Below are 23400 nucleotides of genomic sequence, written 5' to 3'. Positions count from 1 at the left end.
CATGGAATTCTCCAGGCAAGAATACTGGAGTGGGTTGCCATGGCCTCCTCCAGGGATCTTCCTGACCCAGGGATCGAACCCAGCTCTTCTGCATTGCAGCTGGATTCTTTACCATCTGAGCCATCAGAGAAAGTATTTCCCCATAACATTCACACTCATGAAGTGTACATAATGTAGAAGTTATTTGAGTTGAAGATCTTTTAGAATATTTTTAATGTCAGAAGTGATTATGCCATCTGCCTACATTTAAACTGTGATGTTATATGAAATTAAGTTAATTCAACTACCAGAATTTATTTGTTAAATTCTGGAGTATAGCCAATATATCAAGGTGCTGTGCTGTGCTTATTCGCTCAGTCGTGTCCAACTCTTTGTGACCTCATGAACTGCAGTCCACCAGGCTCCCCTGTCCTTAGGGATTCTCCAGGCAAGAATACTGGAGTGGGTTGCCATGCCCTCCTCCAGGGGATCTTCCCAACCCAGGTATCAAACCCAGGTCTCCTGCATTGCAGGTAGATTCTTCACCGACTGAGCCAGCAGGGACATATTTATCAATACGTGTACTTAAATTTAATAAATACCCACATTGGTTGACATTAGAGTAGAGCTTCCTTTTATGGTTATTTTGCAGGATAGGTTGAATCATATAAAGTCATCAATATTTGCTGGCTTTTGACCCATAAAAATGGATATTTAGTACGGTTTAACTTAATTCTTTCTTTTTGTCTCCTTGATTCAATATATGTTTACTCAGGCTGAGTATATGCTCAGCACTGTCTTAGGTGCACCCTGTGATATCTACTCAAGGTTGGCCTTCTCCCTGAAGTCTCATACTCCGTTTGGTTTCAATGATCCCATTAACTCTACAATCTCTGGTATAAATAGTAACATTTCATTGATTCCTAGTCTTTCAAATAAAAAATTATAAAGAATTAGATGCTGCCGTCCTGAAGTTAATTGCTATACTCTCTATGATGAAGTATGCCAGGGAAATTTAATGTTACAATAAAATATCAGGAACAATGTTTAACCTGAGAGTCACTTAGATTGCAAAGTAATCAGGATAATTTACAAGCCATGTAATATTATTACACATGAATAAAACTAGGTTGTAAAAACTTCTACTTGGAGACTTAGTACTTAGCTATTAGTATTTTCATTTTAAAGAAATAGAAGCATATTCCTTTAAAAATATCTTCATTGATTCCAACGGGTATTTCCCACTTTGGTCTACATACTACAGTTTTACTATGACCAGGTAAAACCAGACTGATGAGACATATTTTGTATATTTCTGTTTATATTTACATTTGCCTAACTCATTACTTTGAGTTAGGCACCTCCTCCCTCCAATATACACCTCCCTCCCCCAATATACAAGCTTGTACAGAGTAGACACTTAATAGCTCTTTTGGCCATGGCTGATCTATATTTGACGTATAATATCTTATTTTTTCACCGAGAGAGGTAATGAGAAGATTAGTAGACCTGTGTTCAAGTTCCAGCCATGCTATTAGCAAGCTGTGTATTCTTGGGTAAACAGTGTCTCCCTTTTCAGTCATTTATTAAGTTGAAGAATCGAATTTTTAAGGATTCTGTGCCTTTCTAAACAAGTCTATCTTTCCAAATTTAGATATCCCTAATATTATCAACAACCTATGGGAGTTCTCTTTTAATATTTCAAATAGGGAAATATTTAAGATGCTTAAAATTTTAACTGTAACATACTTTTGATCCCATCCGCAAATTAGTTTAGATTTCTCTTGTAACATCCTGTACTTTCCCTTTAAAAACATTTATAACAATTGTATTGTCATGTGATTATTTATTTAATGTGAGAGTCCCCCATGACAACTGTAAGCACCATAAAGGCAGGGACCTTGTCCATATTACATACCGTTATATTACAAGTGTTTTGCACAATGCCTAACTTTTGGGAGGCATTTAACAAGCATCTGTTGAATAAATGAACTGCCTTTCCAGGCATAAAACATTTATTGTCTACTGTAAAAATTAGGGAGGAAAATGATACAGCTCATTCACAAAGCAGCTCCATCTGAGTCAATGAAATTGACTAGCTGGGCAGAAATGACCTGTTACGACACTATGTACACACCACAAAGGGATCTTCTAAAAGCTCTATGAGCACAAATACAGTCTAGGATAGAAGTATTCTAGTTGAACAGCTCTGTTTTAAAACAGACTGTTGCAGATATGAAAGGTCATTAAATACAGGGATCCATGGCATAAAATGTGGCACCTGTTGTGACAGGACTTCCTAAGCCAGCTAACTTTCTTCCTTCCCTCTCCCCTCTTCTCCTTTCTATTTCTCTGCCCTTCTTTCTTTCTTACAAATATTTTTTAAGCACCAATTTTACTTTAGGCATCACACTAGCAGTGTGAAGCAGGAATACAGAATACAGAAGCAGGACACAGTTTAATAGAGGAAGACATAGATAATTATACATGGACCACCTTTATCATTATTTTGGGTATCTACTGATTTACTGTGACAAGTTCAGTGTTCAAGTTTTGCATTATTTTCCTTTTGTTTCTTAAATAACGTCACTCTTACCACCTGGAAAACATCTTGTTCCATTGGCTGTATCCCTCAAAATTCCAACAGCTTTTCATATATTTTTAGAAATATAAGAGACCAGTATACAGATAAAAGAAACTGAAATCACATAAGGATAAATAATTTACACATGACCATTAAGTTAGTGGCAGAACTCAGATTCGAATCCAAATCAGCAATATTCTCCTCTCCTCTCCCCTGGTAATTCAATGTTCCTTTCCTTACTCACGATGTCCCTGAGTATAAGACAGGGAGACAGAAGGACCAGCTCAGGCATGTGGCCCAGGGTCAATTTTCCTAAATTCCATCACGGTCATAGATCCTTGCATGTTTGGTAGTTGCTTGTGATTGACTATCATCCATTTTTTCCCCCTGTCTTGTAGATTTTATACTTGCCTCTCCAACTGTCCTACTCACAGTCATTCCCAATTTGGGGCTATAGAGAATGTTGCTTAGCCTTTCCCCCCATTATCCTATGTTGCTGCTGTTGTGCAGTTGCTAAGCTGTGTCCGACTCATTACGATCCCTTGGACTATAGCCTGCCAGGCTCCTCTCTACATGGGGTTTTTTCAGGCAAGAATACTGGAGTGGGTTGCCGTTTCCTTCTCCAGGGAATCTTCCCAGATCAGAGATTGAACCCGCATCTTTTGCACTGGCAAGGAGATTCTTTACCACTGAATCACCTGGGAAGCCCATATTATGATCAAACTTTTAGGACAATTCCAGGTACTGTGGTTAACAGTTCATGTATAAGTTTGTTTACATAACCTGTGCCTCTTGGAACTTCTGTGTCCTACAAATACTGTCCTTGCAGAGGTGCCCCTTGCTAAATCTCAGGGGATGCATCAGACAAAGTGATTAGAAATACACTGCTGCTTAGGTGGAGGTAGAACAGCTGGATGATCCGGTTTAGGAACAGGTTTCAGGTGCTGCCTGATCTATGGCTTGGACTACTTAGTATAAAAATACTTCCTGTTATAGGAAAATGAGAAGCTGGATTGCTCAGAACTAAGCAGTAACCTCTACTGGAGCCTTTCACCTGTAGCATACTTGTCACTGCTCTCATGCTGCTTTGTGCCACACTCATCTGTGTATCTGTCTCACTACTTCCTGCTGCTGCTAAGTCGCTTCAGTCGTGTCCAACTCTGTGTGACCCCATAGACGGCAGCCCACCAGGCTCCCCCGTCCCTGGGATTCTCCAGGCAGGAACACTGGAGTGGGTTGCCATTTCCTTCTCCGATGCATGAAAGTGAAAAGTGAAAGTGAAGTTGCTCAGTCGTGTCCGACTCTTCATGACCCCCTGGACTACAGCCCACCAGGCTTGTCCGTCCATGGGACTTTCAAGGCAAGAGTACTGGAGTGGGTTGCCATTGCCTTCTCTGCACTACTCCCTACTTGAGCTGTAAATTCCCTAAGGGAAAGGACTCTATATATTCTATAGCATCTAGGCTACTATCTTATACATAGCAAGCATTCGATACACATTTGGTAGATGAATGAGTGGAATTATCAGTGCTCACCAGTTTTACATCTGAAGTTCTTGAACTTCTAAGTATTCTTTAGACTAGTGATTTTTTTTACATAAGCATATTTTTTCTGAGTAGTATAATTACTTGCAAAGAAGTGCTAGAATTCAAATTCAAACCCAGTCTTTTCCTTCTGAAAGCCTAGACCTTTTTTCCACTGTGGCTCTCTGGGTTGCTCAGTAGAGTTTTATATCTCTGAAACAGTGACCACTGAATTAGATGTCTCTACAACTCATCAAAAATAATGTCCATTAGACAGTAAAGTGTCTGCTTACAATGTGGGAGAGCTGGGTTCGATCTCTGGGTCGGGAAGATCCCCTGGAGAAGGGAATGGCAACCCACTCCAGTATTCACGCCTGGAAAATCCCATGGACCAAGGAGCCTGGTGGGCTACAGTCCATGGGGTCGCAAAGAGTTGGATACGACTGAGTGACTCCACTTCACTTCACTTCAAAAACAACGAACACATTTTATGAGCTATCAAATGATTCTTAAATGAGGAAATGAACCAGACATGGAATTTAAGTGCAACTTGTTACTCCTCCTTGTTTAAAGTTAGTAATCATCAATTAATTCTCAAGAACGAATGCAAAATTTCACATTCTCAAATTGAAGCAAGCTATAGTGATTAGGCTGGTTTCAAATAATAACCAACTGTATACACTAATACCCACATACATATATACATATGGTATTTATTTGTTCCTCTGAATGCCCAGGTCAAAATGTACCTTAGTAAGTAGGTCTTTGATAATAAGGAAATGATCCTGGTCTGTCCCTGAGGAGATATAGACCAAGATAGTGTGAAATTCTTTCAATATAAATACTTAGAAATAGTAGATAAAATATAGCAAAAATGTTAAAAAGTATTGCTTAGCATGTGAGAAAGAAAGGACAAAGGAGAATTCCTAAGTACCAGAAACAAAGAGGAAATTAAATATCAGCACTGTAAAGAGTGAGGTAATATGGAACCTGACAGGTAGCTTATCCATCTTGGTAACCTAGAGGCCCAGTTGGAACCAGAAGATTTTATTTTGCACCAAAGCAAGGTAGCAAGTTGGAAAAGTTATCTATGGGATAACTTTTGGTAATCTAACAAAAGTGTAACTGGAGGGTGGAAATAGGTGCAGGGAATAGGGTAAGAAAAACTATTTTAAGAAATAATGGCCAAAATTTTTTTGAATTTGATAACTATAAAGCCACAGATCCAAGAATATAAATGAACATGAGACAAAATAAAAATGAAGAAAGCTACACCAAGGCACATCATAACCAAACTGCATAAAACTAATATTAAAACAAAAATTCTTAAAATCTATCAGAGAAAAGACATAATATATATAGAGAAAAAAATAAAGATGAGATCAGACTTTTCATCTAAAACAGTGCAAATGAGAAGACAGTGAAGAAACATCTTTAAAGCACTGAGAGAAAGCAACAACAAAACTTGTTAACTTAGAATTCTATACCCGGTAAAAATATCTTAAAAATTGAAGGTGAAATGAAGACTTTTTCAAATATATACAGAAGCTGAATTAACTACTATCATATGTACTACAATAAAAGTTAAAGGAAGTCCTTTAAGGAGAAGGAAAATAAGTCTAGTCAGAAATCTGGATCTACCCAAAGGAATGAGGAGAATTGAAAATGGGCATTTCATGTGTAACTTAACAGACACTGTCCCTTTACTATTTAAATCTCTATAAGGAACAGAGTGTATCTCAACAGCATTTGTTACAGAAATAAAAAATCCATGCTAAATTCACATGAAAACTCAGAGACTCTAAATAGTTAAAAAAAAAAAAAAGGAAAGAAAGAAAGAAAAGAAAAGGAGAACAATTTTGACAACTCACACTTTCAAAACTTACTACAAAGTTAAAGTAACCAAAACCATCTGGTCTAAATCAATGCAACAGAACAGAGAGCCCAGGAATAAACTCTCATATAGGAATGCCAAGACCATTCAATGGAGACAGGTGAGTTTTCTCAACAAATGGTTTGGGGAAGCTGGATTTCCATATGGGAAAGAATGAGATTGAATTACCACTTTACACCACATATAAAAACAGCAACTAAAAATGAATAAAAGATCTAAAATTAAGAAGTCAAAATTATAAAACTCTTAGAAAATAAAGGTAAAAATTTTAATTGCTTTGGATTAGGCAATGATTCCTTTAGTATGACACAAAGCTCAGGCATTAAAAAGTAAAAATAGATATGTCAGTTCAGTTCAGTTCAGTCGTTTAGTTGTTTCCGACTCTGTGACCCCATGAATTGCAGCACGCCAGGCCTCCTTGTCCATCACCAACTCCCGGAGTTTACCCAAACTCATGTCCATCGAGTTGGTGATGCCATCCAGCCATCTCATCCTCTGTCGTCCCCTTCTCCTCTTGCCCCCAATCCCTCCCAGCATCAGGGTCTTTTCCATTGAGTCAACCCTTCACATGAGGTGGCCAAAGTAATGGAGTTTCAGCTTCAGCATCAGTCCTTCTAATGAACACCCAGGACCGATCTCCTTTAGGATGGACTGGTTGGATCTCCTTGCAGTCCAAGGGACTCTCAAAAGTCTTCTCCAACACCACAGTTCAAAAGCATCAATTCTTCGGTGTTCTTCACAGTCCAACTCTCACATCCATACATGACCACTGGAAAAACCATAGCCTTGACTAGACGGACCTTTGTTGGCAAAGTAATGTCTCTGCTTTTCAATATGCTATCTAGGTTGGTCAAAACTTTCCTTCCAAGGAGTAAGCATCTTTTAATTTCATGGCTGCAGTCATCACCTCCATTTTTTTGGAGCCCAAAAAAATAAAGTCTGACACTGTTTTCCCATCTACATGCCATGAAGTGATGGGACCAGATGCCATGATCTTTGTTTTCTGAATGCTGAGCTTTAAGCCAACTTTTTCACTCTCCTCTTTCACTTTCATCAAGAGGCTTTTTAGTTCCTCTTCACTTTCTGCCATAAGGGTGGTGTCATCTAGATATCTGAGGTTATTGATATTTCTCCCAGCAATCTTGATTCCAGCTTGTGCTTCTTCCAGCCCAGCATTTCTCATGATGTACTCTGCATATAAGTTAAATAACCAGGGTGACAATATACAGCCTTGACGTACTCCTTTTCCTATTTGGAACCAGTCTGTTGTTACATGTCCAGTTCTAACTGTTGCTTCCTGACTTGCATATAGGTTTCTCAAGAGGCAGGTCAAGTGGTCTGGTATTCCCATCTCTTTCAGAATTTTCCACAGTTTATTGTGATCCACACAGTCAAAAGCCTTGGCATAGTCAATAAAGCAGAAATAGATGTTTTTCTGGAACTCTCTTGTTTTTTCCATGATCCAGCGGATGTTGGCAATTTGATCTCTGGTTCCTCTGCCTTTTTTAAAACCCGCTTGAACATCTGGAAGTTCGCGGTTCACGTATTGCTGAAGCCTACCTTGGAGAATTTTGAGCATTACTTTACTAGCGTGTGAGATGAGTGCAATTGTGTGGTAGTTTGAGCATTCTTTGGCATTGACTTTCTTTGGGATTGGAATGAAAACTGACATTTTCCAGTCCTGTGGCCACTGCTGAGTTTTCTAAATTTGCTGGCATATTGAGTGCAGCACTTTCACAGCATCATCTTTCAGGATTTGAAATAGCTCAACTGGAATCCCATCACCTCCACTAGCTTTGTTTGTAGTGATGCTTTCTAAGGCCCACTTGACTTCTCATTCCAGGATGTCTGGCTCTAGATGAGTGATCACACCATCGTGATTATCTGGGTCGTGAAGATCTTTTTTGTACAGTTCCTCTGTGTATTCTTGCCACCTCTTCTTAATATCTTCTGCTTCTGTTAGGTCCAAAGCATTTCTGTCCTTTATAGATATGTCAGATTTCATCAAAATTAAAAACTTTTGTACATCAAAGGACATTATAAAGAGAGTGAAAGACAATCTACAGAAAGTAAGAAAATATTTGCAAATCATATACTTAGTAAGATTTTAACACACAGAACTCCTATAACTCAACAACAACAAAAAGAGCAAACAATCCAATCCAAAAATAGGCCAAGGATTTGAATTAGATGTTTCTCTAAAGAAGATATATAAATGGTCAATAAATACATATTCATAGTAGCATTATTCACAATAGCCACAAGGTGGAAAGAACCCAAGTACTCATCAGTGGACAAATGAATAAACAAAATGTGGTATATATACAATGGAATATTATTCAGCCATAGAAAGGAACAAAGTTCTAATACATACTATAATACAGATAAGCTTTAAAAGACATTATACTAAGAAGCCAGACACAAAAAGACAAATATTTTGTTTCCGCTTACATAAGGTACTCAGAATAGGCAGATTCAGAGAAAAGAAATATTAGAGGGGAGGCGGGGGGAAGGGTGAGTTATCATTTATTAGATTGGCTAGAATCTCCAGTTTGGTGGTAGTGAGTAGAAGTGATAGGAACAGGCATCCCTGCCTCTTTCCTAATCTTAACAGGAAAATATTCAGTCTTTCACCAGTAAGCAAAACATTAGCTGACAGGTTTTTTAATAGATGCCCTTTATCATGTTCTAATCTATTCCTATTTACTAAAAGTTTCTATCGGGAATGGATTAACTTTTGTCTAATGCTTTTTCTGCATCCATTGAGATGATTCAATGTTGAACACAATGACTGATTTTCAAATCGAAGGCAAGAAAAAGAAATAAAATACATCAAGAATGCAAAGGAAGAAGAAAAACTCTTACAGATAAAATGATTAGGGATCTGGAAAATACTGTGGATTCTACCAAAAAACTATTAAAACTAATAAGTGATTTTTGGTCACAATGCAGGATATAAAACTGACATACAATAAGCAACTGTACCTCTATACACTAACAACAAATAATCAGAACTTAAAATTTTTAAGATGCCACTTATAATAGCATGCTGCTGCTACTGCTGCTGCTAAGTCCCTTCAGTCATGTCTGACTCTGTGTGACCCCATAGACGGCAGCCCACCAGGCTCCCCCGTCCCTGGGATTCTCCAGGCAAGAACACTGGAGTGGGTTGCCATTTCCATGAAATACTTAGGAATAACTTTGAAAAAAATATGTACACTGAAAAAGTAAAACATTCTGAGAGAAATTAAAGACAACCTAAATGGAGACATATAACCTTTTTATGGATTAAAAGGATAAATGTTTTATATGTCAATTTTCTCTAAATTAGATTCAATGCAACACTAATAAAAATACAAGGAGTATTATTTTTTTTAAAGAAGTTCACAAACTGATTATAAAACTCATATGGAAATGCACAGGACTTAGAACAGCCAAAACAACAATGAAAAGAGGAACACTAGAGGACTTATACTACTTGATCTCAAGATTCATTATAAAGCTAAAGTAATTGCGTGTGGTATTAGTATAAGACAGACAAAAGAATAATAAAATAGAATGTAGAATGGAGTCTAGATATATACCTGCACAAGCAAAGGTAATTTAGCAAATAGTGCCAGAAGTACTGAGTATCTATATATTCTTTTACCTCCAAGAAAAACAAAAAAACCCTTCAGTCCCTACTTTATACTAAATATGAAATTTAACTCAGATGGATCACAGACCTAAGCATACAATCTAAAGGTATAATGTTTTTAGAAGAAACATAGGAGAAAACAGTGACCTTGGTTAGTCAATATTTCTTAGATATGATGCAAAAACAGAATAAAAGAAAAAATTCTAAATTGAATTTCATCAAAACTAAAATCTTCTGCAGTACTAAAGACAGTTGAAAATGATAATGAAAATTAAGCCACAAGTTGGAAGAAAAATCTTTGAAAATTACATATCAAATAAAGGACTTGTATCTAGAGCTTATAAAAAACTCATTTAATATAAAACAAAGAACACAATTTTAAAAATAGGCAAAAGATTTACAAACTTTTTATTAAAAAGATACGGGTAGCAAGTAATCACATGAAAAGGGGCTTGACCTCATTAGTCATTGGGAAAATGTAAATCAAAACTACAATGAGGAACCACCAAAAACATATTAGAATATCTAGAATTAAAAGAGACTAGTTATACCAAATATTGACATACAAACTGGAGCCACTGGAACTCTTACATAGTGCTGGTAGAAAAGTAAAATGGTACAACCACTTTGGAAAACACTTTGGCACTTTCTTAAAAAATGAAGCATATACCTACCATACGATTCAGGTAATTACTATGCATATTTAAATTTAGAAAGCAAAGCTTAAGAAGCTTTATTTAAAAGTAACATATATTGCTTAAGTGACAAGTGGTTGTGATGTTACTTCTGCCTTTAGAAAAACCATAAATGGAGAAAGTTTATCTATACTAGTGCAGAATGGTTAAACACTAGGACCAGGACCTAATTCTTCAGCAGTCAATAAGTCTGGGAGACAAGACCTATGCTTCTGAACAGAGTCCTATAATAGGTTCCCAAATGGACACATAGATTTCTCCTACCTGTCTACTGAGAACATAAACTCTCGAGAAAGGGAGAGAGACAAACATATTTCCTTTCCAGTATGGCAGCCCTGTTACATGGAAAGTCCAGCTAAATGCTCTGGAGATTTTTTTTGGTGCATGTGTGTGCATGCACATGTAAAACAGAGATGATGATGTAACAGTCTTTGAAAAAATCTAAATATTATAGTCTGTGGCCATTCCTTCCTGAAGGCAGACAGATAAGAAGGAGGAAGGCTACTTTCAATCACAAGTCAGCAAACTGTGGTCTTTGGGCCAAAGCTGGCCTGTGGCTTGTTTTTGTAAATACAATTCTTAGTGGAACACAGCCATGCCTATTTGCTCATGAACTGTCTATGGCTACTTCTGTGCTGCAAAGGCACAGTTGAGTAGTTGTGACAAAGAGTATACAGCTCCCAAAGTTGAAAATATTTACTATTCGACCCTTGGCAGAAAATGTGTGCCAACCCTTTAAAATCATTATAAATGTTGGTTTCAGCCTTTATAACTTTTAGTAAGTTGAGAATAAAACCCTAATGAAATTTTAAATTCATAAGTCTAGGGAAAGCTTCAGGAAAAGGTCAGATGGAAAGAATAACTAATTTGCTTATCACACACAAAAAATTAGAAGCCAAAAACTAGCTCTGACATCAGTATGAAAGGTTTAAAGTCAAAGGTCTTACAGCAGCCTATTACAAGGACTAATAATAAAAGGTCTTGAAGGTGGATCACAGATAAAAATAACTGTATTAAATGTAAGAATGAAAGAGAATTACATACTTGGATAGGTTTTCAGGTATCTAGGAAAAGTGGAGGAATGATTTCTAACTCCAGACACATTTAGGGGGCAAATCATCTGTCTTAGAGGCTTAGGTATAGAACTTTTTGTTCTGTACCATTTGGTATCTTGGCTTAGTTTCAGGCAATGACTCTGTTGAACATAGGGTATGAGTAATACACTGAGCCAGGTATTGTAGGAAAGAGAAAGATGGTAAACTAAACTAGTAGTTGTTAAACTAGCCCTACTTTTAGAAAGTGTTTTAAATTTCATCTAAAAGAAAGGGACAAATGATTTTGGAAAGCTATTTCTATGGAGATTTTGTAGTTATGTATGGCTGTTATCAAATTTTTACTGTTCAAAGTACAATATCAAAGACTTACCTTTCTACAATATAAATCACAGTATAATACTCCTTTTTCCTAACCTTCAATGACTTTGCCACACCCTCAGGATAGTCTTAACTTCCTAGCACAGGAGCCCTCAAATACTTTATCAGCTTCATTACCCACTTTCCCCTTCCGCATACCCTATGCTCTAGCCCTCTCACTGCTCCCTGAACTGCATCTCACTGCATCCTTCTCTGCCTTTGCCTATCCTTTATCCTCAGCCTGGAATATGCTTCATAACTCCTCCTTTGGCAAAATCACACTTATCTTTCTGGCCCAATGTAAATGTCTAGGCATTCACAGGTACTTCACCCTGGGTTGAATGGCTTCACTTTTGTGTTCTATTCGCACTGTATTATTATAATTATATATTTACACACGCCTCTCACTCAGTGGACCAAGCATTTAGAGGACAGGAATACTGTCCTATTAATTTCTGAATTTCCAGCACACGTGAACACTACCATGTTGGCATTTGATAGACAGTAATAGTAAACATCCAGTGGATGCTTAGTATATGCCAGACATTCTTCTAATTATTATTTTATTGAATCCTCAGATATATTAAGGGAAGGAGGAAAGAAAAGAGATGATTATACAGATAAAAAGAGGAAGAGACCTAAGGTATCTTCTCCAGGAACTGTCTTGCGACCTCAAAAGTGGCAAAAGTCTAAATGCTCTTATTTTACTTTCCTCTTGCTACCATAGGGCTTCCCTGGTGGTTCAGATGGTAAAGAATCCACCTGCAATATGGGAAACCTGGGTTCGATCCCTGGGTTTTGAAAATTCCCTGGAGAAGGGAATGGCTATCCACTCCAGTATTCTTGCCTGGAGAATCCCATGGACAGAAGAGCCTGGCAGGTTATAGCCCACAGGGTCACAGAGAGTCAGACATGACTGAAGCAACTTAGCACGTTTACAGATAGATGTAATAGGTGCACAACACTGTGAATGTACAAAATGCCAGTGAATTGTGTGCTTTAAAATGGTTCATTTTCTGTTATCTGAATTTTGCCTAGCCACTGCACACCCCCCCACATATCAAATTACAGAGCCAAGAACTAAATAGTGACAAAGCTCTCTATGTGTAAAATGGACGAAGATTTTAATTTTTCTTCATGTCAAGTGTAAATGATGAGGGCACTACTTGAAAAGATGTCTTAAGTTAGCATTCAAAAGAAGTACTGACTGGGTAGCATTGGCTTCTCAGTGTACTGTGGCCAGGGCATTTGTCTTCCAGCCAACTTGGATTCTAATCCTTGTTTAATATTGATGGCAGCGCAGTACAGGGAAAAAATACAGCTTCAAACACAGATATTTTAGTTCGGTTTGAATTTTAGGTTGGCCACTTAATTTCTGTGTCCTTGGGCAAGTTCCTTGACCTCTTTCAACACTTATCAATTTTCTCTCTAAAATTGGAAAAACACCTCCTTGTTGGATTGCTGGAAGGAGGAAATTAAATGATGAATACCTATCACCTAGCATAGTGGGCATTTGATAAATGTTACCCTAATAATCATCACTATCATCATCACCTTAATAATATTAGTTCTCTTCCTTGTAATAACTAATGTATAACCGTAGGCCAAACAGTTATATTCCTCTGAGTTTTTCCCAAGGACTTCCTAGGGAGGATGTGGGGCAAATCATCCCTCATTAACAGCATCATTTTTCAGCAAATATATTGGCAATGGTAGAAGAGGATAAACAGGGGAACGTTCATAAATGATTATATAGACACGAGCCTCAGGTCTCTGAAGCATCTTCCCACTGTCCCGTAGCTGAATGCTGTGCCCTACTCTAGTCACTGTCTGAGTACCAGGGCTCTGGCAAGGATCCCAGGGCCAAAAAAAAGAACATTAGAGGTCTGAAGCGAGATATACAGCCCATGTAATTTAGAGGCAATATTAAACTGTGTTCAGAAGTCTGACAAAATTGTAATTTTTCTTAAGACAACTTTGATTTTTCTGAAATAAATAATAATAAATAATAATATAAATAATAATATAAATAATAAAATAATAATAAATAAATAATAAATAAATTCCAAAAAGGTATCTCTCTGTCTCTATATATTTTTCCTATTTGGTGAAACTACTTTGCTTATTTTACAGGTGCTTGGTCTGCCTTTATATAATCACATTTTAAGCTGCAAAGGAGGGAGGTTTTTAATATGGAGGCCCAGGACAGATCCCTAAGTTTGCTCTACTTCTAAGAGACCCAGGCTGTGAGGATTGAATAGAATACATGTGGGATAGTGCTCTGAAATGGACTAAGACTCCAGACTGGAAGGAATGATCAGTTTGTTAAAAGAATTAGGAATGACTTAGAAGGCCTCATTTACTCTGTGGTAAGAATGAATTTCTTGGCACTAGGCCTAATTTATCACTGATTTCCATTCTGTAAAAAGCTCTCATTTCCTTGTTAATCAAAGTGACCATTAACTAAGTATTTGCAAAGGAAAACATAGTATTAATAAATATCCCCCTGCCTATATCTTTATCTAAAATTTTTAATCCTTTAAAGTCTTATATTTCAAGGTTTACAAACCACTTTCACATGTGATACTTACAATAATTAGGCTGGCCAGGAAGGGACTTCGATCCCCATTTAGAGAAGAGGAAACAGACTAAGAAAGTTTAACTGATTTTCCCAGGGACACTTAGCTTATTAAAATGTAGGCCACTCGTTCTCATTTACAGTTCTTTCTGTCATTTCACCTCTCTTCAACCAACACACTTATCATGTTTCTCCCTCTCTAAATTTTCTTCCTTCCAAACATTGCAAATATCATTCTTGAATCAGTACAGGAATGGTTACGGTATGATTTTATGGGAATAAACTATTTTCACTTGCTGAATGAATGAAGCAGGAAAAACAGATACAGGTTTAGCTCACTTCATTACCAATGGACTCTCCACAGAGAAGAGCAAGATGGTATAGAATGGGTGTGTACCTCCAGCCTTGTATTATCCTGTAGAGTTGTCATCATCTATTTACTTGTCTATTTCTCTCTTCAGACTCTAAACAAACTGAAGAGACCTTTCCTTATTTATCTCTAAATCCCTGGTTCTAATCTCCAGCAGTACCTATTACTTTGTAGAAACTTAAAAATGGAATAATGAATGAACACTTTGAACCCACAGACGTGCATTATAAATTTAGACTTGTTAAGCTGAATTGCTTGTAAAATCATCAATGACAGCTCAGAAACAGTGAAATGATTATGGCTAACCTGACACTTGACATTCTTTCAGGTTCCTGAAACAATAAGTTTGGTACCTATTATATCAAGGGCAGAGCCTAAATGTTAGACTTATTGGTTATTTTTAAAAATCCAGTTATCTAAAGTTTTAAGCAGAGAAATTTCAAGATAGTTGTATCTGGTATTTATATCATAGTCTTATCATAGGACTATGAAAACAGAGATGAATTCACAAATAGAAAGTAACTTCCAAGTCCTAACTAAGACTGTCTGTCCTGCTTTGCTAGAATGTCAGTCTCTGGAATTTCCGGCGGAGATGTTTAGAAAAGATTCTTTTTCATCTGGATAGAAGTGGTATGTGGGAGTGAGTTGAAAAGCTGGATTTAAGACTGGTTTGCTAATTTCTTTAGTGGCAGGATTTCAAACGATGAACTGCGTCTCAGAGTCTGCTTTAGAGGAAGTGGGACAACTTGTTAAAGAGAGGGTTCATGTTAAGCTAAAACAATCCAGAGAATCTACCTACCTGCTTGGTAACCTGGGATGAAACCTGGCATATTTTCCAAGCATGATGCCTCAGTTCAGGCCCTGGTCATCTCTTGCGACTATGGCATTGGCCTCTTAGTAGATCTCCTAACTTCCAGTCCCTTCCTATAAAATTCATTTATCCAGTCATTTCACTTACACATTTGTAAATCATTTATGCTCTTCTACTATATGTTAAGCTTTGTATTAGGAAATGGAAACAGTAAGAAGTTATTTCCTTCTCTCACTAGTTGCTGGAAACAGATGTATAAGATTGGAAAGGAAGGCAATATGAGGGCCTATTATGGATTAGTCATTTTATATGTTGTTTCTTTTCATCCTCACACTACTACAATTATTACTTCCACTTCACTATGGGAAAACCAAGACTTGACTTGGTTACATAATTAGCCTGTAGTGTCTAGCTTGTATGGGACTGAATTGGCTTTAATATTTAGGTCTTTCTATCAATTTGTAAAGCCTATATTCTTTCCACTAAACTAATGGTCCTCAAATTTTAAGATACACAGGAACCACTTGTGAAACTTGTAAAGACCCAGATTCTCTGGCCCAGCTGATTCAGTAGGTCTAGCATGGAAACTAAAAAGTCTGTACTGTTAACAAACATGTGCTCAGGATCACATTTTGAAAAGCACTGCAACTCAAAAAGAAAAAAATGATAAAATTATAACTCCAAAGTAAGTACTATCATAAAGATTTGAACAAAATAATTAGCAAATAGCATAGACATCAGAATTAATTTCCTAAATAACAAATCTAATTAGGTCAACTTCCTGCTTAAAAGAAGAGATGAATACTCACTCTGCCCACAGTTTAAGGTTCAAATGCTACAGCACAGCATAAAAGGCTAAAGCATATGTTTAGCCTCTTCTTTTCTCTTTTCACACTGTTCATGCTGTTTATGGGGTTCTCAAGGCAAGAATGTTTAAGTGGTTTGCTACTCCCTTCTCCAGTGAACCACGTTTTGTTAGAACTCTCCACCATGACCCATCTGTCTTGGGTGGCCCTATACTGCATGGCCCATAGTTCCACTGAGTTAGACAAGGCTGTGATCCATGTGATCAGTTTGGTACAAGATGGTGGAGTAGAAGGACATGTGCTCTTCTTCTCCTGTGAGTGTCTGGAGTTGCTGGCGGAGGCATGGGTCAACAGTAGCTGCTGGGTCAGGGGCACTGACTACAACTGTCCTGGGATCCGTGGTGTACTGGTCAAGACATTTGCTCCTTGGAAGAAAAACTATGACCAACCTAGACAGCGCATTAAAAAGCAGAGACATGACTCTGCCAGCAAAGATCTGTCTAGTCAAAGCTATGGTTTTTCCAGTAGTCATGTATGGATGTGAGAGTTGGACTATAAAGAAAGCTGAGCGCAGAAGAACTGATGCTTTTGAACTGTGGTGCTGGGGAAGACTCTTGAGAGTCGCTTGGACTGCAAAGAGATCAAATCAGTCAATCCTAAAGGAAATCAGTCCTGAATATTGTCATTGGAAGGACTGATGCTGAAGCTGCAATACTTTTGCCACCTGGTGTGAAGGACTGACTTATTAGAAAAGACCCTGATGCTGGGAAAGATTGAAGGCAGAAGGAGAAGGGGACGACAGAGGATGAGATGGTTGGATGGCATCACCAACTCAATGGACATGAGTTTGAGCAAGCTCCTGGAGATGGTGAAGGACAGGGAAGCCTGGTGTATTACAATCCAAGGGGTTGCAAAGAGTTGGACACAACTGAGTGACTGAACAACAACAACTTTCCCCTTCCCTCTACTAATATCTCCTTCTTGTCTTACAGAACTACTTTACATTTCTCACTTGTCTCAAGTCATTTGATAATCTCCAAGCTGTAACACATTTCCACATTTTTTCAATGTACTTCTTCCTTAATCCAAATGATTATTTCCTACTTGTTCTTCAAAATTCAGTTTATATATTATTATTGAAAATATTTCAAAAGTACTTACTAGATACCAGGTACCAATCCAAATACTTTACATGTATCAACTGATTTAATCCTAACAAGTAACTACCAACTACTAATTGAGGAAACTGAGGCACAAAGGGACTGAAAGAGTTTTCTCAAGATTATACAACTGCTAAATGGCAGAGCTAGGGCTTGAATTCAGGCTGCATGGAACTTTATATGAACATAAAGCAAAATAATTATTTTTAATGTATGTTCCTATGAATTTTAACACATGTATAGATTTTAACCACCACTGAAATAGGATACAGAACAGCTGCATCATCCCACAAATATCCCTGATGCTAACCCTTTGTTGTCATCCTTGCTTTTGAGTCCTAATTCTCAGCAACAACTGATTGGTTCCCTGTCCCTAGAGTTTTGTTTTTGTAAAAATATAAAATGGAACTCTACAATACGTAACCTTTTTTTTTCACACTAAGCAGAATGCCTTTGTAATACATCCACATTGCTGTACATATAAGCAGTTTTCATTTTTATTTTTTAAGTTTCTGAGTAGTATTCCACAGCATGGATGCAAGCAGTATATTTATTCACTCACCCACTGAAGTGAACTGAAGGATAATGAAGGTCCTATTTGTTTCAGCTCTGACAATTATGAATAGAGCTTTTATGAACATGTGCAGTTTTGCTGTTAACATAAGTTTTCATTTTTCTAGGGTTAATAAATACCCAGGGATAAGACTGCTGGGTCATATGTTAAGTATATGTTTAACTTCCTGGGAAACCATCACCAACTATTTTTCTGAATGGCAGAACCATCTTGTATTCCCAGGAACAATGAGAGTTCTAGTTGTTCTTCATCAGGCATCTCAGTATTCTCTCTTTAACTTATGGGTAATAAGCAGCCCTAGTCCAAGTTCCCAAAGCTATACAAAGCAGTGATGAGTATTTTAGCACATAAACAGTGAATTGCTTCAATAAGACAATGTGTGAAAGTTGCTAAGTCGTGTCTGACTCTTTGCAAACCCATGGACTATACAGTCCATGGAATTCTCCAGGTCAGAATACTGCAGTGCGTAGCTGTTCCCTTCTCCAGGGGATCTTCCCAACCCAGGGATCGAACCCAGGTCTCTGGCACTGCAGGCAGATTCTTTGCCAGCTGAGCCCCAAGGGAAGCCCAAGAATACTGGAGTGGGTAGCCTATCCCTTCTCCTACAGATCTTCCCAACCCAGGAATCAAACTGGGGTCTCCTGCATTGCAGGCAGATTCTTTACCAGCTGAGCTACCAGGGAAGCCCCCCCAAAAATGGGTACAACTGGGAATTCCAAAAGCAAATCCTCTATTAAAATAGTTTTCTCTAATCTGCTAACTTTTTCCCTAGGCTATTTTTCTACATATGTCCAGACATGAACACACACACACACACCCCAAACAACAAAAATTTAGAAGTGTGGAGTGCAGAGGACCATTTATCTTTGTGGTATCTACTGTTAGCATGCTGCTGCTAAGTCACTTCAGTCGTGTCCGACTCTGTGCGACCCCATAGACAGCAGGGATTCTCCAGGCAAGAACAATGGAGTGGGTTGCCATTTCCTTCTCCAACGCATGAAAGTGAAAAGTGAAAGTGAAGTCGCTCAGTCGTGTCCGACCCTCAGCGACCCCATGGATTGCAGCCTACCAGGCTCCTCCATCCATGGGACTTTCCAGGCAAGAGTACTGGAGTGGGGTGCCATTGCCTTCTCTGACTGCTAGCGTACTTTATGGTAAAAATGGTCTGCAAAGACAAGATGAGTATAATAGGAAATGGGAGGTGTATGGCTGTTGTTAGAGTGACATATTTAATCTGAAATTAGAATCATTCTGCCCAATTAACCAAGCAGCCCTCATTTACTTATAATGTGTGTCTCTTCTGGCTGATGATGTAGTCTTCTGATCTAGCCATCTACTAGAAAAGTACCCTTCTTCTGGAAGACACTGCCCTATAAGTCTACCTGCTACAATGTTGCTTTTTCCTTTTTTTAAAGTTTCAACTTAAAAGAACTTTCCCTGACAGGCAGATTTAACATTCTACATCTATCTCCATCTTGGAATTATATAATTATACTGGTATCTTTTTGCCAACATGTCACCAAACATCTAAAGGATTTTGTCATCCTTATATCTACTGGTGCTTGGCACAAATATGGGTCTATAGCAGGTCCTTAATAAAATGTGTTGATTTAGTGGCCAAAGTAATGAATTAATGGTGGTTTACCTGGTGAACATCTACACGTCATGTTTTAAGATTCAAATGTTTCTGCCTCTGAGAATTCTTTGTGTCACCTCTGCACTTTGTGTGTGTGTGTGTGTGTGTGTGTGCAAGCAAAGTTGCTTCAGTTGTATCTGACTCTTTGCAACCCTCTGGACTGTAGTCCACCAGGATCCTCTGCCCATGGGATACTTCAGCCAAGAATACTGGAGTGGGTTCCATGCCCTCCTCCAGGGGATCTTCCCAACACAGGGATTGAACCCACACCGCTTATATCTCCTGCATTGGCAGGTGGGTTCTTTACCACTAATGCCACCTGGGAAGCCCTCTGTATTATGTACTTATTACTTATTGTCACTGCTGTTTTACATACTATACCATAATTATTGTTTGCTGGTAGAAGTAACTGGATAGTCTAACTGGAGTTAAGGCAAATTTATAACTGTAAGAAAAGTATTCTCCCCCAGGAGAGGCACAAAAATCAGAGAAAAGTAATTTTGAAAGGCAAAGGTGACTCGTTGAAAATACTAATGGTAGGCAATTTAATTTTCCCTCCTGCTATTCTTTCTACACAAATTCTCTGTTTTATCTAAACCTGACTAACATGCCTTCAACTTCTTTACACTATTCCTTTGGTCATACTTTCTCCAAATTGTAATGCTCTCTCCTTTTATTTCTGAACATGCAAACTGCTTTGTCCTTTTCAGTTCCAGATCCAATCTCACATCTTTAGAGAAGTCTCTTGTGATTACACATTTCACTCCTTCTGAATTCTTTCAGGTCATATAACAAACTGTTTACTTTTGTAAGGATGTGCTTTAGCTTTCAAACTGTAGGAACTAAGTCCCTTAAAGGAAAGTACTGTCCCTCATGATTTTATTTTTAAAAACTCTCCAAAAACAAACAGTGACTGGCCCTCAATCTTGTAGCATAATACTTCAAGGTAAAGGAAGAATGCACATGTACTTTCAGCCCCTAAATTCCTTCTTACAAACACAGCCATATATTTCCTAGTGGGAAAGAACAATTTGTGAAGGATATGACTATCTCTAAAGATAGGGATTTAGGTATCATTTAAGATATGAATGGGCTTCCCTGGTGGCTCAGAGGTTAATTAAAGTGTCTGCCTCCAATGCGGGATACCCGGGTTCGATCCCTGGGTCGGGAAGATCCCCTGGAGAAGGAAATGATAATCCACTCCAGTATTCTTGCCTGGAGAATCCCATGGAGGAGAAGCCTGGTAGGCTACAGTCCATGGGGTCGCAAAGAGTCGGACACGACTGAGCGACTTCACTTTCACTTTAAGATATGAACAGTTTCTTCTGAATCTTTTGAATCTTTCTGGTGCCTGTCAGGCTTATGACACTGGGAAAATCTTAATAGCCACTTGAGAAAGACTTTGGAAGTAGTAGAAGGCTTTAATTTTTACTTAGAGAACACTAAGATAGCTACTTTGAAAACAATGGTACATAAAAGAAAATATAATAACTAGATATACTTCCCCCAAAGCTAGCTAATATTGAATAACTACAAAAATAAACATACTTTGTTAGACTCTACTGACACTAAAAACAAAAACTGGACAGGTTGGGCCAGTTGTTTAAAAATTAGTGCCTTTATAGTAATAAATGTTGACAGCCCAAATCAAAAAAGAATGCATTACTGAGATATCATCAATTGTGTTCTGTCATTACAAGGCAGCTCCACCCAGTCTAAGCTTGTCAAAAAGTGTTACTGTAATCCATGAAGAAGTCTCCACCTCAGGCAAAGGAAGGAAAAATGTGATGGGCTGGCTCTGAACAGGTGTGTTGAATTGTAATGCTAATGTTGAGTCATAAATCTCTTTACATTAGCTTCACAAATGACAAATTATTAACTTCTACACTGAGGTGTCAAGCATGAATGAACAGATCTGTCAGTAGGCACTTTAAGAGCAACAAATGTAAATAAACAGGGTGTGGATATAACTTTTTAACAGTGAGCATTATTCCATGGTCAAGACAAACGTTTTTATCCTGCTCAAGTGAACATGATATTTGGGAATCTCTGAGTGTCTGACCTATTCTTGGGTCAGTCCATTGATTCTCCCTAATCTTGATAAGAGAACTGCTTCAGTTTACCCCTTGCATATTTAATGTGAATGTAACTCAGCTTTATAAGGGATGATGAGCGTATGAAAAGCACGTAAGTGTGTATTCTGGTTTTGACACAGCTGTGTGACTTTGGACAAATTATTTAACTTCTGTAAGCCTCACTTTCTTCCTCAATAAAACAGGGATAATAAGTATCTCATAAGATTACCATGAAAGCTAAAAGAGAATATTTATAGGAATTATCTAACAGACACTCAACACATGCTTGTTCCCTTCTTGAAGGTACTTCAACTGACACCCTTGGTTCCCTAATAGGTAGAAGTTAGGAATTTAATCTAGAGTAATAAACTGCTCAGGATGAAAGTTCATGAAGGTGAAGACTGACTCTTTTCCACTCTATGTCAGTCCCCAGGACTGTCACAAGTATTAAGCCCAAGAATCAACAAGATTGCCAGTGCACAGCATTCTGTATTCTTTGCACTCGAAAGTACTAAACATGCTTGTGTATTGTTTTCTTTTATAAAACATTATTACAGTTATTCCTTTTTTAAAACCTTATTCATTAGAGGGACTGATGCTGAAGCTGAAACTCCAATACTCTGGCCACCTGATGCAAAGAACTGACTCACTAGAAAAGACCCTGATGCTGGGCAAGAAGGAAGGCAGGAGAAGAAGGGGACAACAGAGGATGAAAGGGTTGGATGGCATCACCAACTCAATGGGCATGAGTCTGAGCAAGCTCCAGGAGTTGGTGATGGACAGGGAAGCCTGGTGTGCTGCAGTCCATGGGGTGGCAAAGAGTCGGACACAACTGAGCAACCGAACTGAACTGATAGTAAGATATATATAGATACTATTTTAAGTATTCACTTTAATGGCATTAAGTATATTCACAATGTTTTGCAAACCATCAGCACTATTTAGTTCCATAACATTTTCATCATCCTAAACAGAAACTCTATACTCATTAAGTCCCTAATCCACCCCTTACCTCCACTCCCTGGGGCTCTGATCTACTTTCTGTTCTTAGGAATTTGCCTATTCAAGATATGTAAGTGGAATCATATAATATTCGACCTTTTGTATCTGGCATTTTTCATTTCAAGATCTATAAGGTTCATCAATGTTGCAGCATGTATTAACACTTCAATCTTTATTGCTGCTGTTGTTCAGTCGTTAAGTTGTATCCGACCCTGTGTGACCCTATGGACTGTAGCACGTGAAACCTGCCACAGTATCTGCCAGGGTTTGCCCAAGTTCATGTCCATCGAGTCAGTGATGCTATACAACTATCTCATCCTTCAGTTCAGTTCAGTCGCTCAGTCGTGTCCGACTCTTAGCGACCCCATGAATTGCAGCACGCCAGGCCTCCCTGTCCATCACCAACTCCCAGAGTTCACTCAGACTCACGTCTATCGAGTTAGTGATGCCATCCAGCCATCTCAACCTCTGTCATCCCCTTCTCCTCCTGTCCCCAATGCCTCCCAGCATTAGGGTCTTTTCCAATGAGTCAACTCTTTGCATGAGGTGGCCAAAGTACTGGAGTTTCAGCTTTAGCATCATTCCTTCCAAAGAAATCCCAGGGCTGATCTCCTTCAGAATGGACTGGATGGATCTCCTTACAGTCCAAGGGACTCTCAAGAGT

The 23400-nt window shown here is 38.2% G+C and overlaps 1 protein-coding gene across 4 annotated transcripts in view; it reads right to left on the bottom strand.

Moving 5' to 3' along the window:
- The window catches only part of FAF1 (Fas associated factor 1), a 498425-nt gene that overhangs the window by 63234 nt on the left and 411791 nt on the right, over positions 1-23400 (bottom strand). The window lies entirely within an intron of this gene.

This window comes from Bos javanicus, chromosome 3, assembly GCF_032452875.1.
Source record: "Bos javanicus breed banteng chromosome 3, ARS-OSU_banteng_1.0, whole genome shotgun sequence".
NCBI lineage: Eukaryota > Metazoa > Chordata > Mammalia > Artiodactyla > Bovidae > Bos > Bos javanicus.
This window is presented reverse-complemented; position numbering and strand designations above follow the sequence as displayed.